Source organism: Dryobates pubescens, chromosome Z (genome assembly GCF_014839835.1).
Source record: "Dryobates pubescens isolate bDryPub1 chromosome Z, bDryPub1.pri, whole genome shotgun sequence".
In the NCBI taxonomy this organism is placed as follows: Eukaryota; Metazoa; Chordata; class Aves; order Piciformes; family Picidae; genus Dryobates; species Dryobates pubescens.
The window spans coordinates 56,392,487-56,413,756 of record NC_071657.1 but is presented as its reverse complement, the minus strand read 5'-3'; the positions used below and the strand labels follow the sequence as shown (position 1 = coordinate 56,413,756).

General features: G+C 43.0%; 1 protein-coding gene across 2 annotated transcripts in view; it reads left to right on the top strand.

The window, feature by feature from the left end:
• Nucleotides 1-21,270, top strand: part of KANK1 (KN motif and ankyrin repeat domains 1) — a 140,069-nt gene that overhangs the window by 17,978 nt on the left and 100,821 nt on the right. The window contains exon 1 of one of the 2 annotated variants that reach the window (XM_054177903.1): nucleotides 7,276-7,307. The exons of the other annotated variant lie outside the window; for it this stretch is intronic. The gene's annotated coding sequence lies outside the window, so the exon portion shown is untranslated. Of the gene's footprint in view, nucleotides 1-7,275; nucleotides 7,308-21,270 lie in introns of those variants that run through there. 2 annotated transcript variants of the gene reach the window in all.

Sequence of the window (21,270 nt, the reverse complement as noted above, 5' to 3'; positions counted from 1 at the left end):
TTGGCTAACTCGAGGGACATCACAATACACTGAGAAGGATGAAAGTTCTTTAGATTATTGACTATTTGTCTGCTTCAAAGTTTTATGACTGTGATGTCCCTTTGATGCTCCAGAAGGCTCCACCTGAACTGCAGGAGCTTGAGATTGTCGTTGTTTTACAGCTGTATCTGCCAACAGACAAAGAGTTTAACTGTTCCTTTTGGAACTTCTCTTTTTTTGTAGTACTAATAGGCAAAGAGACTATTACTGGTCACAGAAAGCTTGAGATCCTGAGTGTTAGTGTGCTAAAATCTCCCTCTGTGGGGTCCATTGGCTTTGTCCCATTGGTGTTCTGCTGACTCTTTTCTTGTAGTGCTAGTTCCAAAGAAATTTATGTAGTCTTTGATCCAGGTTATCTGAGCACTTGAGACAAAAAACATCATGCTTTCCTTAGCTTCAAAAATGCTTTATCTGCTGCTGGTTTAAACTACTATGTCACCTGCAATCTGCATTCTGGTCCTGCCTTTACGACAAGACATTTCTACTCTGATGCATCTTTTTCAGAGATAGGTGCACAAGTTTCCCTGGAATAAACTAAGAGATGAAGCAAGGGCTCTTTCTCATGTAAAGTCACCCTTTTGAACGCATCTATGCCTGTAGCATGCTGACCTGGTGCTTTGAAAATTAACCAGGTCTAGAATAATGTAAGCAAGGGTGATGCTGCTTTTCTTCCATCTTTTCTCGCTGTTGATAGGGTAAATGTTAGAAACTGATCCTGTGAGATGACTGTGTCTCTTTTAATGGCGTTTTTCGGAAAGAATCAAGCCTTTCTTAAAATGCAATCAAGTACCTCTTCCTAGATTAGCAGGTACTTTGCAGATAGAAGCTTTGCAGTACCTGGGTGATGAGGAATTAATTAGCAGCCTTCTTGCTTGCTGGTATCCTCTTTCACTCTTCTCAGATTACAAAGGGTAAGAACAAGGAGGGAAAAAAATCATCTGATGATCTCTTTTCATGGCTGGGTGCTGGCCACCCTGAGGCTGTTTGCGCCAAGCGCGCTGAAGGGGATTCGGCTTAAATTTTCAGCGGCGGCTGTCCTGGAGCGCAGGACCTGCAGTTGCTGTTGCTTCCTGGACTGTCCACGTTGCTCTCTTCTCGTGGTGTAGGTCCAGTGTGTCACTGTTGAGAAGCGCTTGGGGAGGACGGCACAACCACTTCGGCATGCAGGGCAATAACCAGCAATATTGCTGCAGGCTGTAGGTTTGCTTCTGCTCATCAGGGATTTATTGTGATATAGCTCAGGGGAAACAAAACAAAACACACACACAAAAAAAACAACCAAACAAAAACACCCAACCAACCAACCAACAAAAAAACCCCGCACACAAAAGCCAAAACACAAACAAGAACAACAAAACACCAAACCCCCACAAAGCATATTTCCCTGAAACCCTCCCTTTCTTTCTCTGCCTGGCAATTCACTGTCAGAGCAAGAACTAGCCTTTCTCTCAACTTCATTTTGTTCATTAACTGCTGAGGAAAGCCGTCTGTATTTTTTACAGTTTTGATAGGGTATGTGGGGAATAAAACATGGAACTGGATCTGTAAACTTTCTCCCAGCTGCACAGCAGAAACAAGGAATTTCTGCAATTACCTCTGGGAAGATCAGCTTTTCATTTGTGGTTGTATAATAGCTGTTGGAGACCATCTTAGAATGTGTGTATATAAATCTCTTCTTCCTTCCCCTTAAACTTGTTAGTCCGATTGATGCAGAAGGCTTTTGCTGGTAGTACAGATATATTAGCATTGTAGCATGACACATAGAATACATAGAATAAACCAGGTTGGAAGAGACCTCCAAGATCATCGCATCCAACCCATCAACCAATCCAACCCACCTAAACAACTAATTCATGGCACCAAGCACCCCATCAAGTCTCCTCCTGAAAACCTCCAGTGAAGGCAACTCCACCACCTCCCCAGGCAGCCCATTCCAATGTGCAATCACTCTCTCTGTATAGAACTTTTTCCTAACATCTAGCCTGAACCTCCCCTGGCGCAGCCTGAGACTGTGTCCTCTTGTTCTGGTACTGGCTGCCTGGGAGAAGAGATCAACATCTGTCTGTCTACAGCCTCCCTTCAGGTAGTTGTAGAGAGTAATAAGGTCACCCCTGAGTCTCCTCTTCTCCAGGCTAAGCAACCCCAGCTCCCTCAGCCTCTCCTCGTAGGGCTTATGTTCCAAACCCCTCACCAACTTTGTTGCTCTTCTCTGGACTTGTTCCAGCAAGTCAACATCCTTCCAACATACGAGCTGCCACTCTTGACCCCTGAGGTGTCTGTGGAAGGTCATAATGAAGAGGCTGGAATTCAGGCGTTAATCACACTGAGGCATAATATCCATAGTGATTTTCCCCAGAATGATACTGCATTGCTTTGAAATGTGATCTCAGAGCATCTAGCTCTTGATGACTGTTTCTTTCATGTTTAACACTTGCATGGATGGTGTTTACTTTTAAGCCATGCAATTATTACTCATTGGAATAAAATGCGAATGATGGTTTATCGCGCCGGTTGTATGCTACTGGCTTTGTCACATTAGAAGCTTTCAATGCTTTCCTGTGGAGAAGCAGTGAAGACGAAGACTTTGTTTCCCTGGTTTTGTGAAGAGAATGTTCTGAGGTAATAAAGCTGCGCCTACCACGTAGTTGCTACATATGTACAGAATAGAATTATCCAGGTAGGAAAAGACCGTTGAGATCATCAAGTCCAACCTCTCACCCAACACCATCTAATCAACTAAACCATGACACAAAGTGCCTTATCCAGACTCTTCTTAAATACATCCAGTGATGCTGACTCCACAACCTCCCTGGGCAGCCCATTCCAGTGGCCAATTACTCTTTCTATGAAGAACTTCCTCCTAACATCCAGTCTAAACCTACCCTGGGTGCAGCTTGAGACTGTGTCCTCTTGTTCTGGTGCTGGTTGCCTGGGAGAAGAGACCAACCCCCACCTGGCTACAATCTACCTTCAGGTAGTTGTAGAGAGCAATAAGGTCTCCTCTGAGCCTCCTCTTCTCCAGGCTAAGCAACCCCAGCTCCCTCAGCCTCTCCTCATAGGGCTTGTGCTCCAAACCCCTCACCAGCTTTGTTGCCCTTCTGTGGATATGTTCCAGCAGCTTAATATCTTTCCTAAACTGTGGGGCCCAGAACTGGACACAGGACACTAGGTGTGGCCTAACCAGTGCAGTGTACAGGGGCACAATGACTTCCCTGCTCCTGCTGGCCGCACTGATACAGGCCAGGATGCCATTGTCCTTCTTGGCCACCTGGGCACAGTGCTGTCTCATGTTCACTCTACTATTGACCAGTACCTCCAGGTCCCTTTCTGTTTGGCTGCTCTCCAGCCACTCTGACCCCAGCCTGTAGCACTGCATGGGGTTGCTGTGGCCAAAGTGCAGAAACCAGCACTTGGATGTGTTAAATCTCATGCCCTTGGACTCTGCCCATCTGTCCAGCCTGTCAAGGCCCCTCTGCAGAGCTCTCCTAACCTTGAACAGATCAACACGTGCCTCCAGCTTGGAGTCATCTGCAAATTTACTGATGATGGACTCAATCCCCTCATCAGATCATCAGTAAAGATATTAAAGAGGATGGGGCCCAGCACTGATCCCTGGGGGACACCACTAGTGACTGGCTGCCAGCTGGATGTGGCACCATTCACCACCACTCCCTGGGCTCAGCCCTCGGGACAGTTCCTAACCCAGCACAGAGTGTTGCTGTCCAAGCCATGGGCTGACAGCTTGGCCAGGAGTTTGCTGTTGGGGACGGTGTCAAAGGCCTTGCTGAAGTCCAGCCTGCCCCACATCCACCAGGTGGGTCACCTGATCCTAGAAGGAGATCAGGTTGGTCAGGCAGGACCTGCCCTTCCCTAATCCATGCTGGATGGGCCTGATCCCTTGGTCATCCTTTAAGTGCTGTGTGATTGCACTCAAGATGACCTGTTCCATAATCTTGCCTGGCACTGAGGTCAGGCTGACAGGTCTGTAAGTCCCTGGCTCCTCCTTCCGGCCCTTCTTGTGGATGGGCATCATATTGGCGAGCTTCCAGTCATCTGGGACCTCTCCAGTGAGCCAGGACTATTGAAAAATGATGGAGAATGGCCTGGCCAGCACCGTAGGATGGATCCAATCCTGTCCCGTGGACTTGTGGGCATCCAAATGCTTCATAAGTTAGAGTAAGGTGCAGCTTCTCTGAAGGTTCAAAAAAATAAATACCTGCAAAGTTGCCTAGTGTCTCAGCTTGATGGCTGCAATTCTGAAAGCATCTTTGCAGTCCAACCTGAAGGCACTCACATTGTTGTGTTAGGACTCTGGGGAAGGCATTCCAGAGTGAGCTGTGAACCTTAGCCCACACATAAAGTAATTCCTCAGTTCCGATCCAGCTATGCAGTGAAATGTGTCGAAGTATCTGCTGCATTGAAAGCAACTGGATTATTAATTATGGACCCTGAGATGGTCAATGGAGCTCGGAGCTTTTGTAGATGCCCTTGTTCCATGCAGTCTCTGTGGTTTTCTCTATGCAATCTGCGTGCAGTGGTGTCTGAGTACATTGTCTTAGGTTCTGGATGCTTAGAGCATTTCCCAACTGGTCTGCACCTCCAGGGAAAAGATGAACATAGCCAATTCTTACTGCTGTTTCTCTCCAGAGCAGTCTGGTCTCCAGCCCTTCTGGAAACAGTCTCTTCCTATTAATGATAAAAGGTACTTTCTTTCTCTCAGAAGTTAAAAAAATGTATTGGAAAACTGTTTTATGCACCTGAATTTCCTTTCATCTCTTTGCCCCCAAACCTTCATGTATGTGTAGACAAGTTATAGATTGTAACTTTTTTCTTCTTCTTTTTTTCATGGAAGCCCTCAATGAATTGCTTTCTGTCATTCTTGATGAAGTGCTGTCATGAAGACACTGCAGGGCAGAGGGGGAGGTTTTCATGTTTCTAGTGGGTGCTCCAGATGTTTATGTAATGTGCCTAAGCTTGCAGTGGAATACCAAATATTTGTGAAGGCCCCCCAGCTCTGTCCATGGATAAGGTATTTGTCTAGGTTATCTGAACAAAGCAGGAGGAGCTTAACTGACAAACTCTAATTAGCTCCAAGCTCTAACAACTTTTTCCCAGGAAAGTGATTTGGAGAAGGTTATCAGGGCACTTCTAAATTAGAATCTTAAAATTAGTGTTGACTTTTTGTTTCTCTTATGTTTACTGAAAAAGCAAATAGTGGGAGAGACTTAGAAACTCCTACTCTTTCATAATGGCAATTAAATGATTCCAGCCAGGATTTGATGTGAACTTCAGTCTTTGCTCTGTAGCAGTTTCTGCGCTGAAATGCACATCAATTTTCTTTTCATCACAAATCAGTTTTGTTTGACTTAAAGCATTTTAATCACATAGATTGGACATTTTGAACAGATACTTCAGATAAAGCTTAAGAGTATTGCTCTGTCATCTACTTGATTTTTAGGTTGCGTAGAAGACAGAGAGAAACTGCAAAATAAAGCTGCCCACAGTTTTCAGAAGTGCCTAAGGAAGTATGCAGGATTTAACCGTGGAAAAAAACCCTCAAAACAGTGTTTGTGAAAGCAGGTTTAAAACTAACAAAAAGCCATCTCTGGCAAGTTCTACTTGTGTTGTCTCAACCTGACACTGACTAATTTTTTTCTATCTTGAGATTTCAGATGCATGTGGAGAGCTTTTCTTAAGTTTCTCCATTCTGTCTATCTGGTTGTTGTGGCAACTCCTGTTCAGTAATTTATATGGTTATCCTGCTTAAAGGGGAAACACAGATCTTGGATACTGATATGTACATATACACACACACATTCTTCTTTTTTTTTGCTTAAATACATATATAAAAGGTACTTTACTATATACATTGCTGTGTGCTGCTATGATCTTCATAGATTTTGGAGCTATAAAATCATGGGGAATAAACAGAGCAAGATAGCATGCTTGAAGTACAAAACAGAAGAATCATTCTAGAATTATTCATGTCTCTGCTGGAACAGTGTTCCAGATGCATGTGTTGTCCCTAGTGCACAAGGAATTAGCTGAAATAAACGCTGTGTACTCCATGTCTATTTGTGGCAAGCACCAGGAATAAAATGGGCTGAATCAAGAACGCTCAAAGTGCTTTGTTGTGAAAAAGAGAGGTGTAAATTAGCTGCTCAGAATAGCAACATGTGGGTGTCGGTAACAAAGTAAGTTCAGGGGCATCTGGGACCACAGCAACTATAAATATTGCTGCATCTCACTTGGTCAGGAGTGTGGCTAGGTTTGGAGTTTGCGGAATAGGGGAACTTGATGTAATGGAAGGCTGTAGAAATGCACAATTCTTCTGTCTTTAGGACTGCATTTTCTCCCTGTTAAGGAAAAATTGTGGTTTGTGTCATCTTCTGTTCTTAAGAGTTCTGAAGGTATTGTGTATTTTGATAGGTTTCAGCTGTGAATACCGGCTCGCAATATTTTGTAGTGTTTTGGTTCTGCCTCCCAAAACTCAGAAGGTGATGTGCAGCTTTCCTTGAAGAGAAGGCTGCATATAGAGGGAACTTTGTATGCTTGGTGTGCAGGGGCTGCTGCCAGAAGTGTAAGCATCTGTGATGTGAGCGTTGGTTGCCCATACAGCTAGGAGCAAGCATGGTCCTTCTCTTCAGTCGTGTCCTGTTTGTCCTTCCACTGGTGTTTTCATCCGAACCAGCCCTGTGGATACACCGCTTCTGGTAAAAGTCCTGATCTGATGGGGCTGTGTGATTGTGCTGTGTGTGCAAGCCCCAGACAGGTGTGTAGGAGAGGTGTCACCGTCCATGAATGGGTGGATGGGTAGGTCATTAGTGAGGGGATGCAGCTGGTGTCCTGGGAGGCATTGTGAGAGGTACAACATAAATGAACGCAGTGGGCATGCAGGGTCAGAGGAGAGTGAAGTGATGCTGTGTTGTTAATGGTGCGGAAGAAATCTGAAAGTAACTGGTGTAGCCCACTGTTGTCTTGGCTTTGACCCCCCTAAAAACTTCTGTCCTTTCAGGGCCTTATGAAAAAATCTTCATAATTGATGGTTTGGACATAAGCTAAGCCTGGAGTGTCAATGTGACTTTTCCATTCATATTGGTTCACAGATGAAAGAATGTGTAGCAAATACCCAGGGTAATTATGCATGTTTCTAATGTTTCAGCTTGTATAATACCGCCCACCTTCCCAGAGAGGTCAAGTTACTGTTTCAGGCATTGCAGTTCAGTGATGTACAGTGTGCTAGAGAGAAACCGTGGACTAACAGCCTTGTAAGTTTAGACTTTTTTCTTTGCTTTTTCTTGAAATAGTGAAATGTGATCTGGTTTGTGTCACTGAGTAGGTTTTAGTGTTACAATGTCATGGACTATTTAAAATACATCTAAATGGGAGAGTATTTGTGGCTTCAAGTGGTGATTTAGTTTTGAATGGCAGTACTTAATGTCGAGGAAGTATTATAGAGGGTGTGTACACGTGTGTGTATGTGTGAGAGAGACATTGCTATCTTTATGATGGACAAACTGCAAACTGCTGCAACAACCCACATAGTCCAGCACATATCAAAGTCTGCTAGGCAGAAGCTGTGGCAGGATGATGATTAAGTTGGCGATTTTTCATGTGCAGTACCGGCAAGCATGCTGAGCCCTCACACTGACGTGATAAAGCAGTATTACCACAGTGTGCACTGGCTTTTTCATCTGCTTTTCCTTTCTGCCCTCTCCCTCCCCTGCCTTCTGTTTGCAGCACTTGCAAAGAGCCTGCAACTTTTCAGGTGGAATTGGTTGACATCACATTGCTCTGACCTTCATGTTTCATGAGCTGTGTGGGTAAAAAGTGATATTTGAGGTTTTATACTACTCTTTTTACTGTTGGAGGAAACATGCTGAAAATCACACAGTTCATATGTCATTTTTCTCCAATCTAATTTGAGAGATTAGGTTGTTAGATTATAAGCTTAATGTCTGTGAGCTGGAGCCTGAAACCCCAATATTTAGTGTATTATTTATTGTATTTCTTTTCTGTATGTACCTATGGAGAGTGGCAGAGTATTATTATTGTAATGACAGTCTTCCTGTTTATTTTTTGGCAGAAAGGACAGAATATTGCCATTGTACCTTTCTAGCAGCACATGTCTCAATACTTGTTAGACTTTCTTGCTTAACTAGGGCCAACTACACTCATGCTTTGTTTCTGAGGGAAAAATGTCTTAGACTGGTAGGATTTGAAATTAAATTGAGGAAAGCTGTTCTCTTATAGGCTAGTGGTGAGGCTCTGGAGAATAATCCATCTTTCCATTTGAGGCCACATACTTGTCTGCTTAGTTCTCCTGGTCACTGAGTCCCTGAAAATGCTCAGTTTTGTCTGCTGTCTCTCATCAGAAATCAACTGTTGTCTCTGGAACACAGTCCTCTTGAAGGTGTAAGGACATAGAGTGCTTATGGATTACTTGCCTTCACAGGAGGTAAATACAGGATGATTTTATTTTTAGCTTTGCTTATTCAAGTCATTGATTCAGACCATCTGATGAGACATCGGTCTTTTTTTGACTTGCCTTTGCACAGCATTGCTGTGACAGTGGCCCTCAGTGATATGTGATTATGCTTCTAGTTTTGAGGATCCCTATTGTAGCCTACTGTCGTGGGGAGCATACTGCCTAATAGCACTGTGCAGCTTGGAGTTCACAGGATGTTAGGGGCTGGAAGGGACCTCCAGAAATCAAGTCTCACCCACTGCCAGAGCAGGACCATAGAATCTAGTGCAGGTCACGCAGGAATACATCCAGGTGGGTCTTGAAAATCTCCAGAGAAGGAGACTCCAAAACCTCTCTGGAGAGCCTGTTCAAATGCAGATACAGAAGAGCCTGTATCCTCCCTTTTGACATTCAGCCCTCAGATATTTATAAACATTTATTAAATCCCCTCTCAGACTTCAGACTAAAAAGCCCCAGGTCTCTCAGCCTCTCCTCATAGGGCACGTGCTCCAGTCCTTTAACCATCCTCATAGCCCTCTGTTAGACTCTCAAGTAGATCCTTGTCCCTCTTGAATTAGGGAGCCCAAAACTGGATGCAGTATTCCAGGTGAGGTCTCACCAGGGCAGAGTTCATCAATTAATATTGTTTTCAAAGCTTTAGGCTGAAGATATGATTAATATTAATGATCCATTAAAAAAATCCCAAAGACAGCTAGACAACATACATATGGAAAGCAGAGCTGCAAGGTTGAGTGACTTGGTCTAAGGTTTGGCTTGGTGCCACAGGAGGATGTGAGCCCTGTTGTCTTTTCTCCTGCCAATTGGAAGTCTCGGGATGTGGTTTGTCCCCAAAGAGGAGCTTCAGCCTCCAGGCCTAGATACAGAGACTGACAGGTGAGTGACACAGGTTTCCTAAGGTGCAAGCTATTGGCATGGTTCTAGAGCAGATCACAGAATAGAATCATAGAATAAATAAGGTTGGAAAAGACCTCAAAGATCATCGAGTCCAACCTGTCACCCAGGACCTCATGATTACTAAACCATGGCACCAAGTGCCACATCCAGTCCCCTCTTGAACACCTCCAGGGCCGGTAACTCCACCACCTCCCTGGGCAGCCCATTCCAATGGCTAACAACCCTCTCTGCAAAGAACTTTCTCCTCACCTCCAGCCTAAAATTTCCCTGGCACAGCTTGAGATTGTCTTCTTGTTCTGGTGCTGGTTGCCTGGGAGAAGAGACCAACCCCTTCCTGGCTACAGCCTTCCTTCAGGTAGTTGTAGACAGCAATAAGGACTCCCCTGAGCCTCCTCTTCTCCAGGCTAAACAATCCCAGCTCCCTCAGCCTCTCCTCATAGGGCTTGTGCTCGAGGCCTCTCCCCAGCCTCGTTGCCCTTCTCTGGACACATTCAAGAGTCTCAATGACCTTCTTAAATTGAGGAGTCCAGAACTGGACACAGTATGCAACGTGTGGCCTAACCAGTGCTGAGTACAGGGGCAGAATTACTTCCCTGCTTCAGCTGGCCACACTATTCCTGATGCAGGCCAGGATGCCATTGGCCTTCTTGGCCACCTGGGCATATTGCTGGCTCATGTTCATCCAGCTGTCAATCAGTACCACCACCTCTCTTTCTGCCTGGCTGCTCTCCAGCCACTCTGACCCCAGCCTGTAGCACTGCGTGGGGTTGTTGTGGCCTATTTCATTGTTGTTAGTTATAGCTGTGTTACATCCATGGAGATAGGTTGTGATGCTTGACAGCTGGATAATGTTTTAATTTTCTATGAGGATGAGGAAATAGCACAAAGAGTGTTTCTCAGCTGCTGCTTATGGAGATAATGGCTATCATCTCTGTATGTTTAATTTGGTTTTGAAGGTTAAGGTTGCTTGATGAACTGTCTTCTGTCTTTAAAAACCTGGCAGACTCATTTCACTCCCTTTCTCTGCTTGCTCAGCTTGAAGGGGACCAAAGGAGTAAGCAGGTGGCTCTTATCAGGGCACCCTGTGTCCCTGTACCTGTGTCCTACAGGCAGGTGAGAGGGCATCTGACCTAGGAACCAGGCAAGCAAGACGGTGTTTTACGATCCCTTTCAGCTTCATTCTCCACCTTCCCAGTTCTTTTTCCTTGCAAGACAAAAGGCTGACCTTCATACCCTTTCCTAATCTTTGCTTTCCTTAGGGAAGCAAGCATAGATTTATCAAGTGTGTTGTTGCTTGTCAGAAGTATTTTGTGATATGGTAATGTGAGCAAGGATGTATCTGGTTAAGGGATGTGATGCAGCGCAAGATATAACTGGTGTATTGAGAAAAGTTACATGACGATGATTTGTAGCTGCGGGTCTCCCCAGGTTTCCTTGTTTCTTGAACCACTTTTAGGTAACTTCACACCAGTGCTTCAATTGTGACACCTCCTTCTGCCTCCATTCATTTGCCTAAATTCAAATACCATTATGTTTGTAAATTTGGGGGGAGGTTTGGTAGCTTAGTCTTGCAGAAAGCAAATAGATGTGCCTACAGAAGGGGTACATGTGAAAAACAAGGGGAGAAATTCCCCACAAAACTTGGTGTGGTCATACTTTACTTCCTCTTACTCTTTGGACTTGAGTCCCTATGTATGGGTGATGAAGACCATGGATAATGATTTCTCCACAAAAGGGATAAAAGAAAGCATTTGATGAGGTCTAGCACTGTCAGTTAAGCTTCATCTATGGCAGTGGTTGTTAGAGTGGATACTTGTACTGCTTCTTGGCCAAAGTTTTCCCATTTCTCATTAAATATCAGAATGCTGTTTGCCAGCTGGAGCTCTCAACTGCAGTGAGGGTTGTGTCACAGCACTCTTTGTCCTGTCAAGCAAAGATCTCCGTTCAGAAAGCCCATGGTGATCTCCGCAGTTTGTATAGGGAAAGTACTGAAGAGAGAGTGGGATATGTATATATATGGCTCCTCATGGTACAGTGTATGATGGTGAGTCAATCTCACCCAGCATGACAGCTGAAGGTGTTAAGATGTGGTACATCTGTTTGTGTGGCTTGCTGGGATTTACTACTTTGTCACAACCTTGGCCAGATTATGTTGTTTGGAGACTGAAATGTTTACCTAGATTACCACTTTCACTGTGTACAATTCATATGCAGCCTTTGGGTGAAAAAAACCACCACAACTGTTTTGAAGGGCATAGCTTTTTATTAGTCAGTCTGAAACTTACCTGTGCCCCAGGTACCTGTGAAAAAGTCTTACTGAATTTGAAAACAATCAGATAACAAATGTGTCTTTTATTACACCTTTCCATTTTTCATGAGCCAACATACTTTGGCTCTAAGTGTGAGAACTGCTAATTTAACACCTACTTATCAAATTCGGTTTGATTTCTCATAAATTAGTGATCATGCTTTTTACAGTGGTGTAGGATTTGTATTGATCCTTGATGGACCTGGCAGACTTATTTGAGTACTTGTCCACTCTGATGGGAGCGTGAAAGGCTCAAGGAGGGGTTTGATGCTGCTTATTCAGTGTGGTTTCTCTGTGTCTCAATGTGGTGCACTTTATACTGGACTAACAGTTGTCCCTGTGTGTTTGCCACAAGAATTGGCCTACTTGTTGAAATGAGTCGCTGGTTTCTGACTGCTGTAGTGCAAACCCTGGACCAAGGTGAAGCCGTCCTTTCTCACACTACAACCTCTGCCTATGCAAATACACTGAAATGTGAGAAGCCAGCCTTGCTTGCCAGGTTCTAGCTGAGCTAGTGTGTCTCGTTACTGGCAATGTGAGTCCCTGTGCTAAAGTAACTCATGCATAAATTCATGGGGCTTTGTTTTGCAGGAGGTCTGCATTTCTTGAGAGAAGCCATACAAACAAGATTGCCTGGAAAGGCCTCAATTTTAGATGAGAATTGGTGGGGAGGAGGAAGAGGGGACTGGACAGGAGCTATTCAAAGTCTGAAATTTGGTTCTGCTTAGTAGTAAACCACTCTTCTCTGACTGTGGCTTGTTAATGCTGCAGTGAATGATCTGTCTGCATCTTTGCATCCTGTGTTGTTGGGCGGGCTATGAGGCTCCGTTCTGCTGCTGTATTGTATGTCAGGTGTTCCCGTTCTCTCTTGCTCTTGCCCTCTACTCAAAAAACAGTTCCTGTTGTGACAGGCCCTTCAAGCTACTGATGAGTACGTTATTATTCCTTATGGCATGTGTTTTAACAAGTCACAAGAAGCTCAAAGTCCATTCGTGGTACTTGAAGAGCTGGTTTCTGTACCAAGAGGTGGCATCAGGTACAGCAGATAAAGTGTTCTGTCTTTAGCCTAGGACCTGTTTTATCGCCAGAATGTCAAAAGGCACTTTGCTTTGGCAACAATCTAATGTTTTTCAGCTCGCAAACATTTACACTATCATTGCAGGGTCTCTCCTTGCTGTCTTTGGCGAGCAGCAGATAAATTAAAATGTTATAGGGTGAATTGTCACAGGTGATTGGTAGACAGTCATCATTGCCATAGCTCATCTGAGATGTTGCGCTGGATCTTCTCTTCTGGAGCTGTTTGTTAATAATTAATGCAATATACAGCTTGGTACTGTCTTCTGTAGGTCACGGACTTAAAAACAGAGCTGTAGGACAGCTTCTGAGGGGTCATCTTTGGTGCAAGACTCCTTCGTGCATGGAGGTGGGGGGGAGCAGGGTATGACCAAATGGCACAATACATCAGCATGGGGAGATTCCCAAGTCATCAGAGTAGTCATGTTATCGTGGCATCCTGCCCAGATTAATTAGTGTCTCTGCAAGGTTAATTAGTATGGTGCTTTGTGCCATGCAGACATAGCCTTAGTTATTTCCTTTAGCAATTATGAGAACTTACGCCAGTGAAGCATACCACGATTGTACATTGCTTTTGACTACTTAAAGGCTTTCTGTCCAGAAATTTAGAATGTGTGCACCAGGAAATGTTGTCTTTACCACTGGAAATGCTCCCTTCACATTCAAATCTTTTTAAAAGTAATGTCTCCTTTTCAGCAAGAATCCAACTATGCTTCTGGTGCTATGCAGAGAATCTTTAACTTACTTTGGAGTATTTAATGTAACATCTCAGGCGTATCTCAGTAAGTTATCCAGGCATGTCCTTGCAGTTAATGGGGCTGCTGTTTTTTCAGATCAACATAAATTCCTGTTTAGATAGGTGAATCTGGCTGCTGAAGGGAGGTGTGTGCATTGGAAAAGTGTGTGGGAGGAGGTGTTGAACAATTTTAAAACGGGAAATGAGAGAAGATGGGATATGTGTGTTACCTGCCTGTGGAGAACTTGTCAAGCCAGACTATGCTGTGAAATATGTAGACTTTCTGTGGAAAAAAAATCAGTGAAACCATGTCTTTGGGAATTAAGAAGTACCTGTTGCAGAGCAAGCTTTGTTTAAATGCAAAAGGTTATCGAGGTTAAAGTTTCCTGTAAAAACAACAACTTCAGCAGCAGATGTGCTTCATTTGTATATGCAGTATCTCTGCTGAACTGTTTTACCATGTATGTGTTAGTCTTTGCCTTTCTGTAATTCTACCTAGCACTCACTTATTCAAGTCTTCTGTCTGAGGATGAGTTTAGATTGCTATCTGCGAGGCAGTTTAGAAGACAGATTACTTTTTGGTATGAGATACATTAATCCATTTTGTACAGATTCATATTTTACTTACAATGTTACTTGGTTGTGGGTTTTTTTAAAATCTCCTTTGTATCAGAATGTTTTATAGTGTTGATGGTTTTATTAATACCTGTCAGGTGTGGTTTGTTCTCTCCTTAAAGGAAAATTGAGTGCTTAGTGTAATGTTTTTTCGTTTTGGCTGGGTTTGGGTGTGGAGGGGTCAGATCACTTTGTATGCATTTGTACTGTAGTGTGTGTGGGGTAAAAAGCAAAACTGAAGCACTCATTCTGTCTTTACAGAGGTAAGGTATGTGATAAATGTTGGTTCCCAAAGGATTTCTGACTTCTGTTCAGACATCTTTAGCAAAGAAGAGCAACTCCTACAAAGTTATCACTAGTTCACTTGGAGCTCAAGCCATGTCCTGGTCCTGGACTTCGGTGTGGCAGTTACTGTGCTTTCAAACTGTTCTGGATCAGGTGTGGGCATAAAGACTCCCTTCATCTGAATTACAGAGAGTATCTAATATAGAGTTTATGCTACCTGTGGGACAACATGCAAAGGTGAAATTTGGGGCAAAATTAACACATGAGAATACCTGACCAATCCTGACACCATCTTATGGGGACAAGCCATGCTGGGTGTGGTAGGAGAGTGGTTTTGTGTCCTTGAACAGGTGCTCTGGAATACTATCAATCAACTGATCATCTTGAAGGTGAAGGCTATTATTTTGAAATAATCAGAATTTTTACTGGAAACTGCTGTAACACTTCATACAGAGGTGCAGAGCAGGAGGTTAAAAAGAAACACAATGGTCATGGTACTTCCTATTTTCTGTGACTATGTATTTCCAAGGATATAATCTGTTTTCTATCATTTCAAGTTTCTTAATGTATTATAGCTTTTAATACATAAATGGGATACTTGTAATCATCTTGAAATGCACTCCTATTGAAACATAAGAAAAGTATTTTTAGAATATCATTAATAGCTAACATGCAGTGTAAACAAGTTCATGTTTTACATAAACAGCTGCAAGTATAATTGAATGTAATGAGGAAGTGTTAGAAGGGGAAAGAGATTGGCTCCTGCTTATTTGAGATGGCTTAAGGGCACTGAATACTATTTTGAAGCTTACCTAAACTTTGAGGTTTTGTATTTCTGGTTTTGTAACAGATGTTGCATTTGTAGTTTATCTTTGCAGAGTCTAAGGCCTTCCCAGGCAATCACTCCTCCCCTCCTTCCAAAGACAGACCCTGGTATTTTCCCTTCAAATGCTACTTCATGTTTTAGTTTATAGAGACAGTTAACCCTTACGAGGCTGTTTCAGGGATTTGTGAAGAGCGTAGGGTTAGAAAAACACATGTAGAGACATTTGTCTGTGACATGCTTTCAGTGCTAGTTTATTTATTAATTTACAATAAAAATCTCTTTCATTCTTACCTGGTAGGATTTCCTTGTAATCTATTAAGTTAACATTTCTGTAGTTTGTAAAACTGGGATGGTGGTTGTCTTGTGCTCTCATACCAAAGCTTTAGGGAAGCACCTAAAGGAGCTAGGATTGTTTAGCCTGGAGAAGAGGAGGCTCAGGGGTGACCTCATTGCCCTCTACAACTACCTGAAAGGAGGTACAACCTACCTGAAGGTGGTTGTAGCCAGGAAGGGGTTGGTCTCTTCTCCCAGGCAACCAGCACCAGAACAAGGGGACACAGTCTCAAGCTGTGCCAGGGGAGATTTAGACTCGAGGTGAGGAGAAAGTTCTTCCCTGAGTGAGTCGTTCGTCATTGGAATGTGCTGCCCAGGGAGGTGGTGGAGTCACCGTCCCTGGAGGTGTTCAAGAGGAGATTGGACGTGGCACTTGGTGCCATGGTCTAGTCATGAGGTCTGTGGAGACAGGTTGGACTTGATGATCCTCGAGGTGTCTTCCAACCTTAGTGATAGTGTGATACTGTGGTACTTAATTAAACCCTAGCCCATGAGAAGTGTCTTTCCCTGAAAACAATTTTCAAAGTTCTCTGGAGTAACCGTGTTAGATACAGACAAATTGTTCTGCCATCCCATCCTTCCATAGCTGTTAGATGTTGTAGCAATGTCATTGTGCAACTACTCAACATGGGCACAGCTTCAGGGTGCAGCTGACATGGGTTGTACCTGTGAGTGGTTGTGAGGCAGTACTGCAATTGAGAGATGGAACAAAGCTTGATGCAAACAAAGTGTCTCCTTTCTTGTACAAAGTCTTTTCTTTATATAGGCTAGCATAATCAAAGCAACTTGTGATTGGTAATTAGATGTGTCCGTGTGACAGTTACAGACTCATGATTGGCTGTCGAGGAAATGCCAGGGAGCACACATCCCTTGGCAAGGCTCAGACAGGTGTTAGACAAAAGACAAACGATCACACATCTCTTATCTAAGTTCAGACGGAAGACAAAAGACTCTATTGCAATGTTTACCAGCGCTTATTCTCAGGTCGTTGTGTGGCTTCCTTGAGTCACAATGGTCGTTGATAATCAGCTAAATGCTTTTTTCTCTCTACGAAGCTGCAGTTTGTTCCCAGGGTCTCCCACAAGACCTAAAACATTTCCTTCTATCAGCTGAGCGGTGCTTGAGGTTCTGCTCTCTAAATTCAGTCCATCAAGGCAGGATGTCTCCAGGCAAAGAATACTGTCGCTGTATGTGTGCACCTGTGGTTTGGGGACGTTTGCTCTTGTGGCAGATGAAACATGTTTCATGAGTTGGAACTGAAACATAAGTGGCTGTACCTTAGTGAGAGAATGTATTTGCTGAATTGCTGTGGAAGAAAGGATCTGTTTTATGTGCCCTAGTGGTGCGAGCATGAATTTAGCTGCAGTTAGGATGGCTTTATGCAGTAAGGGTTGAGAATATGTACGAGTCCTTGTGTTGTCCCAAATATGGATTCTTTACCCACTGTGCAAAGCCAATCAATACACAAGGTTCAGATATTTTATTCCAGTTCTGCACAGAAATGGGTGCTAAGTGGTAACTCTACAAAGCTGGCACCCCGGTTGAAATTCGCAGCAGGTATTTACACAGTAAAATGTATTAGCTATGCCTCACTTCACTGCCCACTAATGACCCATTGGGTAGTATTTTTTCTTTGCTGTGCATGCTCAGGTGATAAGGGGTTTGTTTGGGTAGGGGGCTTCTGTAGCTAGGAGATGTGGGTTTTCACATTATAATGAGGTAAATTCAGTATCAGGGCAACAGTTTGGGGAACATTGCTGACATTATTAAAGTTAATCCTCAGGGATAGAAGTCCAGTGTTTTGGGAATCTCTTGACTTTTCATCCTTTATAGGTTCCCCTGGAAACAGTTACCTCAGTATACTTTTTTTTCTTAGGGTAGACAGTATTAGCATAACTTACCAATTTCTCTTTCTGAGACCACCTTATCCTAAGCTAAGCAATGTCAGCCTAACTTTTGAACAATTCATCATCACTTGCAAGACATAAATTATTTTTCTTAAAGCTTATTCAGGGTTATAAGATGAAGTCTGTCCTTCTGCTGCAGTCTGTGAAGTACTCCTATGTGTCTTCCATTTACACCAATATCCCGTCTTATGAAGAGCTAGTACTCAGCTGACAAGAGCTTCTGCTGCACTTCCCAGTTGGAACACTAGTACAAGGATACCTTTCCTTAAACACTACTGTTGTGTTTCTGTAGCTGGCATGGCTGGTGTATCCTGACATGCCTGGAGCTTTGTTTGTGATCATTCAGAAGGACTGTGGTTTCAACAAAGAGAATTTAATCTGGGAAGGCAGTGCAGGGTGACAGAGCTGTTGCAAGATTCATGCTTTCTTTACAGGGTGCTGTAGCCAAAATATTGCTTGTACATTTCACCATGGAAGCAAAAAGTTACTTAGCCTTTCATATTTGTGATTGTTGGCAGTTTCATTATTATTTAGCAGCATGACTCCACCAGCAGTTTTAAGCATGTGATATATTGCCTAACTGGTGACTAATTTGCGTTTGTAATTTCTCTTCTTGTAGGATGACTCTCAGGTTTCTGAATGTGCTGTCAAATGCTGAAGCATTGAAGTAGCTGAACTCTCTGCATTGCTTCTGGTGTTTAAAAAGGCCTAAAGGAAAGTAGAGGATTGGCATTTCAGTATTTTAAGATAAGATGTGAGGGTTTTTTTCCTGAGAGTAGCAGGAAGAAGTTCAGCAGACTGTTCCATCTCCACCTCTTCCTTCATAATAAACCATACTAGCATGAAGTCTTAGACTGGACCCAGCTATCAGTGTTTGTTAGTTTTGAGCAAATTAATTGATTTCAGTAAAGTAAAAATTGATGTAGTGAAGAAGCAACTTGGTTTCTTTTTCTACATCACCAGTTCTACACTCCTGTTTATGTGCTTTTTCATTAGAAAAAGCGTCTGTATATTCATGCTTTATTAGTAAAAAGATTTAGTCTTCAGTTCCTGTGGGAGGTCAGGCTGAGACAAATTATTCACCAGGAAAATATAGGTAAGAAGTTAACTGTAGATAGAAAAGTGCCCATTGTGTTTTGACTAAAGCTGTTGCTGCCGTCTTTAATTAATTACACATATTTTCGTACCCACCTTTTAGATTCCTAGCTGAACTGCCCACCCCAATGTAGTGCTGCTGCCTTTTCTTAGCAGCACAGTGGACCAGCTACAGAGCAGACCAATAAATTACATTTGTGCAATGTCCAGTGCACATCATGGGCTTCACTCACTGCAGAGTCATTTTGGTCCCCAGAGATGGCTGTCCAGTGCACTGCCACAGGTATCAGTAAAATAGTCACATTCTAGATGTCCATCCAGAGGGAGTGAATGGGTGGCTATGCAAGGTATGGGGTGGCAGAAGAGAGAAGGAGGTTCTAAAGAGACAGGAATGGTATGATTACAGAAAGGGTATAAAACCCAGAGTAGACTTCTGTTTGTTTCTTGGATAGCTGAAGTAGTGATGACAGCTAGGATTGCCTGGCAGCTCCTCAGAAAGCATGGTAACACTGGGTACAGTCACTAAGAAATGGACATTAAGGCAAGTCCTAGGTCAGCTCTCATCATAAGGCTGTGGCTATGAAGAGGAAGAGGATGAAGAAATGGGCTTCTCAGATGTTTTGAATTGAAGTACCCCTCAAGTTATATAGATAGGTATGTGTCTTCTTTGTATACCCTTATGCTAAGTGTCATAGCACACTCTCCCACTGGACATTTGAGTAGTCCTGCACTGTAAAAGTAGACAGAAGGGGACAGAAAAGTAGAGATATTAATGCTAATATCCATCACTATAGAGAGGTACTACAAATTAAGTATTGGTACACTAGAGCTACTAAGAGTTTGGCTCAATTTCTCTTCATAAAATACAGTGTCTGAAGCTCATGTGTGCCTATGATTGCATGTAACACATTTTGTTGTGCACAAGGCATTTTGCAGATAACTGCTACTGTGAAATACTGATATGACCACCTCAATGCTTTTTGAGTTATAAAGCCAGTATCCCACTGGTGTGATGTGCTCCATAGAGAGGGTCCCATAGCATTTTTTTTTGTCTCTGAACTTTACCAAACTTGATCCCTGTGCAGGTCATTAAAGCCATGCACATACGAGATTACAGCCTTTGATAATGTGAGATGAGTGACAAACTTACTAAAAAATAATTTCCATTTATAAAGCCATGGTTGCATCAGTAGGATTGTCTGAGATTTCTCAAAGCTGTGTCCTTTCACCTTGATTTATTCAAGGGTTTTACTGCAATATCATCAGACTTCTAAAAAGCAGTTTCAGCTATCACAGCAGAAACTCAACATATTGAATGGTAAAAACCCCAACCAACCTTCTGAAGAAAAGCTTGCACTTCTTACAGGTCAAAATACAAATACTCAGCAGGTCCTTTCCTTATCTGAGTCTTAAGCTGTAGAGTTTATAGACTTCTGCTTCTCTTGAAAATCTTAAAGATTTTTAAAACACATGACTAGATCTCAGTACAACTTCATCTGGAATAGTTTCTGTCTGCAGAACAAAGCAGACAGATTCTGCTTTCACAGGGGGAAAGCAGCTTCACCAGAGGCTGGGAGTTGTTTGGCCTGGCACAGCAGTATAGTGAGAAGATTTAGTCAAGGCTGGCTTATTACTTTCTGAATTCTCTAGGCTTTTTTTACACCTGATTAATTTGCTTCAGTGGTCCATGAAATGCTTATGTCTTCAAAGGAAATCTGTGGTTTTCGAGAAAGTGTGCTTATTGTAAGTGAAGCTGAATGTTGCTATACAGTAATATGCATCTTGACTAGAAAAATAAAGAGGTCTGCAAATTCAAATACTGCTGACCAGAGATTAGAGTTGTTTTTTTTTTCTTCCCACACCTGCACAATAAATATAGTAATGTTTTTTATTTGGCTGAATATTTCCACTTGACCAACAGATGTGGCTTAAGTCCTTTCTTGTGCATCCTTCCTGCTCTTAGTTGTGATTGTGCTTAAATATGCCATAAAGCTATCAAAGCTGCCAAGCCATGTTGGGCTACATCTTCCACCTTCCTACACTGTACAGAAGCAGTTCTTCCAGGCAGGGACATCATCTTGTCATGCCATTTACCAGGAGGACCTGGAGGGTCCTGCCTGAATAGGTGCTTTGGTTACAAAATCCTTGTAACAAACCTCATATTTCCCCGAACTTTTTAAAGGGAAGGTAAGCAGCTGAAGTCTGCAGCATGACCCAAACCCACCTCCTGGTGGTGCTGCCATCCACGTTTTGGCTGGTTCTACCTGACTCCAATACTGAAATCAAACTAGCCAAGTGGCAGATCCAAGTTGCATGTTGGCCATGGCCAGAGCAGAGTCTGGGTAAAAGTGTTGACCGACAGCTGCATCCTTGTGTACTCCCAAGTTCCTTGATGTTCCTGATGTTTCAGTCATTCCTACCACACTGCTGTGGTAGGAAAAGGTGGGACTAACCAAAAAAACCTTGTGTCATACCATCTCTTGGTTAATTTGGCCTGCAGAGGGACCCCATCTCTCTCTTGTTCACTGGTGCCACAGATGTTGCTGAGGTGATTTCAGTACGATAACTAGTTCTTTTTCATGATTAAAGCCTTTGTGTGCTTTTCTGATTTATGTGACTTGTGAAGGATTAAAAAATAAGTCTCTTAATATTTGGACCTACCTAAATGTA